General features: G+C 38.5%; 1 pseudogene; it reads right to left on the minus strand.

Annotated features, from left to right (window-relative positions):
- The window catches only part of LOC110286410, an 8,786-nt pseudogene extending 8,327 nt beyond the window's left edge, over positions 1–459 (minus strand).
- Between the last annotated feature and the right edge of the window lie 6,259 nt (positions 460–6,718).

Below are 6,718 nucleotides of genomic sequence, written 5' to 3' on the forward strand. Positions count from 1 at the left end.
GGGTAGGGAAGTGGGGGGCGCTATGGGGGACTTTTGGGATAGCATTGGAAATGTAATTGAGGAAAATATGTAATAAAAATATTAAAAATTAAAAAAAAAGAAAAACAGTCTTCAGACTGGTTGGTGGCAGTGCACGCCTTTAATCCCAACACTAAAGAGGCAGAGGAAGGTAGAACTAATTTGGAGCTACAAAGTAAGTTCCAGGAGAGACAGCACTACCCAGAGAAACCCCTTCTGGGGTCTGGGGGTGGAAGAAATGAAAAGAAAAGAAAAATTATCGTCTTTGGTTGTTTTTAATTGATTAGTGTATTTATTTATCTGTTTTATTATTTAGAGACACTACGGTTTGACCCTCGAGTCTTCCACATACTATACTCCTACATCTGATGACACACTATGTTCTCTTACCTTCCTTTTGCACTTACACTGAGATACGCCCCCAGCTTTCTTTTTACTCATCTTTATTTTAAAACAATGTCTTGCTAAATTGACCAAGCAGACCTTGAATTGATAATGCCCCTGTGTCACTCTCCTGCCACAGTCTCATGACCTACTAGGCTGTACAGAGTTTTTACGAATAGATTTTTGTCAAATCCTTTTCATTGACTGAGATCATAACGTTAGGGCACTCGATTTTGGGCTGAGTTATAAAGGTTGGTTCTAAATGGTACACCAACACTTCTTGGAATAATCCCAAATATTGTGATATGGTTTTCTTATGTATTGTTAGATCTGATCTACTCAAGTTTCTTAAAGGTCTTGCCTGTGTTAACTTGGTATAGTGACAGAGTACCAGTCTTGTATGTGTGAAGCTCTAGGTTCAATCTCCAGCACCTTTATGTCTTTAGATTCATAAAGAATTTTGGTCAGTATAAGCCAGTCTTCTTTATTCATAAGAGCTAGTTTCCTGGAAGATTCCAGATATGGGAGGTGGTACCAAACACTATATATACTATTTTTGTTTCCTATGGTAAAGTTTCGATCATAGATCCAGCGGAGTAAGACACGAGCCATAAATCTTAGCAACCCTACCATATAATTTGTTTTAGAGAGTCTCACTCTCCATCTCAAAATGGCCTTGAACTTCCTTTTATTTAAAATATTTATTTTATTAATTTGTATGTATATGAGTACACTGTAGCTGTAAAGATGGTTGTGAGCTTTCACGTAGTTGCTGGGAATTGTATTTAGGACCTCTGCTCGCTCCAGTCAGCCCTGCTTGCTCTGATGAATCCTGCTTACTTGGTAACTCTGATCAACTCCGCTCACTCAGTCCCTGCTTGCTCCTGCCCAAAAGATTTATTTATTATTATTCATAAGTACACTGTAGCTGTCTTCAGACACACCAGAAGAGGGCATCAGATCTCATTACAGGTGGTTGTGAGCCACCATGTTGTTGCTGGGATTTGAACTCAGGACCTTTGGAAGAGCAGTCAGTGCACTTAACGGCTGAGCCATCTCACCAGCCCAAATGACAGTTCAGACAGCTATAGACTGTCAAGTACTTCTAGGGACTTGAATTTGGGTCCTTTGGATCTGCAGTCAGTGTTCTTAAAGACTGAGCCATGGCTCCAGCACAGCATTGAACTTCCCTAATAATCTAGGCTGAACTTGAACTCATAATTGTCTTGTTTGAGCATTCCCAAGTATGCTAGGATTAGGATTATAGGCATGTGTCACTATGCCCTGTCCTTTCTTCTTTATTTATGTCAAGCTCTATTCCACATACAAGAAGCACTATAACTTTTCTTAGACATACCTGAACTGACAGTGACATTACTTTTATGCCTTGGGATCATATTAACTAAAATAAAGGGTTTTTGAACACAAATACTATGATAGACAGTTAACCAAAATGAATAGTATGTGACTAACGGCTGAGATGTGTATACAATACAGATACTCTAGACAAAGGGGTGTTTTACGTCGCAGGCAAGACAAAGTAGGAAGGCATAAATTTGCATCACATTATTTAAAACAATATGCAGTTTAAGATTATGAAATATTTATCTCTGTTGTGGTACACACTTGTAATCCCAGCATGTATAAAGTGACGTAGTAGGTTTGGGAGTCTGAGTTGAGGCTAGTCTGGGTTAGCCTGTTTCAAAACAGAAAGGGTTTGGGGGGAAAAAAAGAGCTAAAGAGGAACTGATTTCCATTGCAAATTTATAGACAATGGATAATTGAACCTATGAGAATCAAAACTACATGAAAGGAGAAAGGTACTACATAGCTTTGTTGTCTATTTATAAATATCTTTGGTTTTTATATTAAAACAATGTCGGCTTCATAAAATTTGTTCAGAAAAAGATTTCTTCATGCTTTTTCAAACAGCTTATGTAAAACTAATATTACTTCTTCCCAAAATGTTTGGAAGAATACACTAGTAATTATGTTTTTACATAATTTTTTAAAAAAAACACAAACTAAACCTTCTGTGATTTGAATTGATGTTTACAAGCAGGTATAATTTTTCTAATGTCTTTCCTTAAGGGTCATTAGTTTTCACTGTGGTCAATTAGGCAGAATAAAATCCCTCCTCAACCATGTACGTTCTCAATAGCTGTATTGAGATATATTTTATATAGCACAAAATCCATTTATTTCAAATGTATAAGGCAGTGTTTTTAACACTTACAGAGTTGTGTAATCATCACCATGAAGTAATTCAGAAGCATTTTCACCAGTCCCCACGAAGCCTCGGTGCCTGTTAACAATCATTTTCCATTAACCCTGCTATTTTTTGTTCCTAGTAAACATACGGTTTTTCACCTTTTGGACTTGCCTTTTCTGGATATTACACATACATGGACAAAATGAAACATCTACTGTCTTAGTTAGGGTTTTACTGCTGTGAGCAGATATCGTGACCAAGGCAACTCTTACAAGGACAACATTTAACTGGGGCTGGTATACAGGTTCAAAGTTTTAGTCCATTCTCATCAAGGTGGTAGCATGGCAGTGTCCAGGCAGATACGGTATAAGAGGAGTTGAGAGTTCTACACCTTCATCTGAAGGACATTGGGAGAAGACTGACTTCTAGACAGCTAGCACAAGGGTCTTAAAGACTACACCCACAGTGACACACTTTCTCAAAAGAGGTCACATCCCCAAATAGTGCCACTCCGTAGGCCAAGCATATTCAAACCACCACAAATACCTATCTTTTATAATTGACTACTTTTACTTTGCACAGTATTTTCAAGGTTGATCTCTGTTGTGATAGCATGTACAAGCAATTTGTTACCTTTTAGTACTTAACAGTATTCCATTGTACTGATGATGGTCAGCATTCTACAGAAAGCCTTAGTACTTTTAGATATGCTCATGCTACAAAAAGCTAAACATTTCCTAAGAAAGAAACTGGAAATTTCTAGTAAACACTGTGAGCTCTTAAGGACACTAGGAGTATAATCATATCAATAAGTCTAATTAAAATCTATTCTTTTAAACTTAAAAGTATAATATAGATTGTAGTAATTCATATACTGTGTATAAATTGAAAGCCACTAAACTATAACCATAATTGTTATTGGTTGTATGACATATATATATATGAACAATAGCTCAGTGAATAGTCGACCCTGAAAACGCATACATACAAGTGCCATCTACAGACTGAGTAGTTTTTGCAAATGAGGTTGTATATATTTATTTAGGTAAATAACATAGACGTATATAACAATGATTAATGAAAAAAGAGACCATGAATCTGAAAGAGAGCAAGGAGAAGCATATGGGAGGGTTTGAAAGAAGGAACAGAAAAGAGAAAATGATGCAATTACATTATGATCTCCAAAACAAAAAATTTAAAAGCTACAAAGGATAAAATTTGGAACCTGGGAGATGGCTTAGTAGGTAAATGGATAAACCAATGGCTGATGACCTGAGTTCAGCCCCCATAATTTGGCAGGAAGCCAAATTCAGGGACTTGCACCTGTAGTCCCCACAGTTCTACAGCATGAAGGGAGACAGAGAGGGGAAAATCCACCCAAACTCTAGGTCAGCTAGGTTGGAGTGGTGTTTCTGCATCACAGTGGTAGAAACACTCTGCCTCAACAAAGTGGAAGGAAAAACTGACTCCCAAAAGTTGTCCTCTGACCATTATGTATATTTCATGGTACATGGGCACTCAAGATCACTCAGAAAATATACAAATTAAAGTAATTAATTAGGGGTCTGAAGAGATGGTTCAGCAGTTAAGAGCACTGACTGCTGTACCACAGGTCCTGAGTTCAACTCCCAACAACCACATGGTGGCTCACAACCATCCGTAATGAGATCTGACACCTTCTTCTGGTGTGTCTGAAGACAGCTACATGTACTTATTTATATTAATAAATAGTCTTTGGGTCAGAGTGAGCAGGGACTGAGTGAGTGGGTCCAACCAGAGTGAGCAGAGGTCTTAAATTCAGTTCCCAGCAACCACATGAAGGCTCACAACCATCTGTACAGCTACAGTGTAGTCATATACATAAAATAAATAAATAAATCTTTTTCTAAGTAATTAATAGCCAGGTAGTAGTGTGGCACGCCTTTAATCCCAGCACTTGGGAGACAGAGGCAGGTGGATTTCTGAGTTCAAGACTAACCTGGTTTACAGAGTGAGTTCCAGGACATCCAGGACTATACTGAGAAACCCTGTCTCGAAAAAACAAAAAACAAAAAACAAAAACAAAAACAAAAACAAAAACAAACAAAAAACAAAAAAGTAATTAATTAAAGTAGATAAATAAAATAATATGAATCTGTGGTATTACTAATCTCTGGGACCAGTACCATGGTATGGTGAGGGAAAGCCAACTCAGGGTTCTTGGGCTCCTTCTCCAATACCATGTCTGCTCTGCAAGCTTGGCACTGTGGTTCCTGCAATGATGATAACGACCTAAACCTCTGAAACTGTAAAATAGCCTCAATTAAATGTTTTCCTTTGGGTTGGCGAGATGACTCAGTGGGTAAGAGCACTAACTGCTTTTCTAAAGGTCCTGAGTTCAAATCCCAGCAATCACATGGTGACTCATAACCACCCATAATGAGATTTGACACCCTCTTCTGGTAACTGTCTGAAGACAGCTACAATGTGCTTATTTATATTAATAATCTTTGGGCCGGAGCAAGCAGGGACTGAGCAAGTCGGAGTGAGCAGAGGTCCTAAATTCAATCCCCAACAACCACATGGAGGCTCACAATCATTTTTACAGCTAAAGTGTACTCATATACATAAAATAAATAAATAAATCTTAATAAATAAATAAATAGATAGATAGATAGATAGATAGATAGATAGATAGATAGATAGATAGATAGATGATAGATAGATAGATAGATAGATAGATGATAGATAGATAAATGTCTTCCTTTATAGGAGTTACCATGGCTGGGTGTGGTGGCGCATGCCTTTGATCCCAGTACTCGGGAGGTAGAGGCAGGCAGATTTCCGAGTTCGAGGCCAGCCTGGTCTACAAAGTGAGTTCCAGGACAGCCAGGGCTACACAGAGAAACCCTGTCTTGAAAAACAAAAAAAAAAAAAAAAAGAGTTACCATGGTCTGTCTCTTCACAGCAATAAAATTCATAGTGGAAAGGACTGGAGGGGGCACATATATTTTCCTGGGAGGAAGAAATAGAATAGGTTCTATGGCAAGGGGGATGGGAACGGAAGGATCGGGTGGGGAGGGGAAGAGAGATTGGATGACAGAAGGTATGCAGAGAGAGACAGCTAGAATTGAGGGGCATTCGAAACTTAGTGCAATGGAAACTTCCTAAAATATATGAAGGTGATCTTAATGAAGTTTCCAAATAAGGAGAGAGATGGAATCCCAACTGGCCATCTCTTGTTGCCAAATGAAGTTTCCAGTAATGGGTCTGGGTTATATCCAATTGAGCTGTTAGCCAAAGGGTTCCCACTGAAATCCCCAAACAACCCAGGCTGTTACCAAGACAATCTAACAGTAAGGCTCCATTGTTGAAGATAACAAAACACACACACACACACTGAACATGAGAGTGTTGAGTTGATACCTGCATAGAACCTTAATCTCTATTTTCTAATGTCTTTGGTATGGGAAGGTCCACAAAACCTTTGATCTACAATCTGTCCTACCTGCAATATATGCTAGGACAATAGAGGCACAAAGCTTATGGGAATAGCCAACCCATGTCTGATTTGACATAAGGCTCACTCCACAAGGTGTAACCCATACCTGATACTGCTAGTATGACCAAGAACCAGAGACTACATAGGCCAACGATCTAGGGTTAAACCAAATACTACTGGTCTTAAAAAATTAACAATAAAATTACCCCTAATGATCATCTGCTATAGTCTAGATCAGTGCCTTATTCAGCCATCATCAGAGAAGTTTTCTCTAGCAGCAGATGGGAACAAATACAGAGACCAACAGCCAGACATTATGCAAAAGAGAGGGAAAGAGAGAGGGAGAGTTTACTTTTTTGTTTACAATTTTTTAAAGATTTATTCATTTATTTTATGTATATGAGTATATTGTGGATGTCTTCAGACACACCAGAAGAGGTCATCTGTTGTGGCCTGCCCGCAGTCCACAACACGAACGGTTCAACTGAGAATGGCAGTTCGAACTGAAAAGAGAGGAATCTAGACGGGGCGGAAGAAAAGAATGGAGCTAAGACAAATCCTGATCAAAGCTCAATTTTACTAATTCCAGACACTCAGTTATAAAGGAAGGGGGAGGGAACCCA

This window comes from Mus caroli, chromosome X, assembly GCF_900094665.2.
Source record: "Mus caroli chromosome X, CAROLI_EIJ_v1.1, whole genome shotgun sequence".
Classification (NCBI taxonomy): Eukaryota; Metazoa; Chordata; class Mammalia; order Rodentia; family Muridae; genus Mus; species Mus caroli.